This window comes from Bison bison, unplaced genomic scaffold, assembly GCF_000754665.1.
Source record: "Bison bison bison isolate TAMUID 2011002044 unplaced genomic scaffold, Bison_UMD1.0 scf7180017623090, whole genome shotgun sequence".
Taxonomy (NCBI): Eukaryota; Metazoa; Chordata; class Mammalia; order Artiodactyla; family Bovidae; genus Bison; species Bison bison.
In genome coordinates this window covers 1-517 of record NW_011452329.1, presented here as the reverse complement: position 1 = coordinate 517, position 517 = coordinate 1, and the positions used below count along the sequence as shown (strand labels likewise).

General features: G+C 57.3%; 1 long non-coding RNA gene across 1 annotated transcript; it reads left to right on the top strand.

The window, feature by feature from the left end:
• The first annotated feature begins 17 nt into the window (after positions 1 to 17).
• LOC104982844 lies at positions 18 to 413 on the top strand. The gene is made up of 3 exons (XR_824562.1): positions 18 to 104; positions 208 to 267; positions 356 to 413. It is a non-coding gene; the product is annotated as an uncharacterized LOC104982844 (long non-coding RNA).
• The last annotated feature ends 104 nt before the right edge of the window (positions 414 to 517 follow it).

Genomic DNA, 517 nt, shown 5'->3' with positions numbered 1-517 from the left:
TGGGCCGTCGGTGGATGCTCCTCCTTTCCCACCAGATGGCAGCGGCTATGAGAACCCTGAGGAAGGGAGCTTGGATCCTCAGGATGAAGACTCCTTCTCTAACGGTAATCTGGGGACCTCGTGGGGCCTCGGAGACTCGGGAGAATCCACGAGGCTGGGAATCCCCTACAGGGCGGAGTGGTCCCTGAAGTTCTCTTTTTCCTGCAGGAGCTGAGTCTTACGAGAATGAAGATGAAGAACTGGCCCCTACCGTCACCAGGACAACAGGTGTGTGTGAGGAGGTCACGTTCCTGTGGGGTGGGTGGGTGTGTGTGTGACCCAAAAGCCAGAAATGACTTCCCTCTTCCTTCTCCAGACTTGCTGAGCCCCCATGGATCAGCCTGGGACCCCAGCAGAGAGGCAGCCTCCCTTGGTGAGAAGTGCTTGGGCCCTGCCTGTCTTGCCCAGATTGGGTTGATGTGGTCTTGGCTCTGAAATCAGGTCCAAGACCACATCAACCCAATCTGGGCAAGACAGG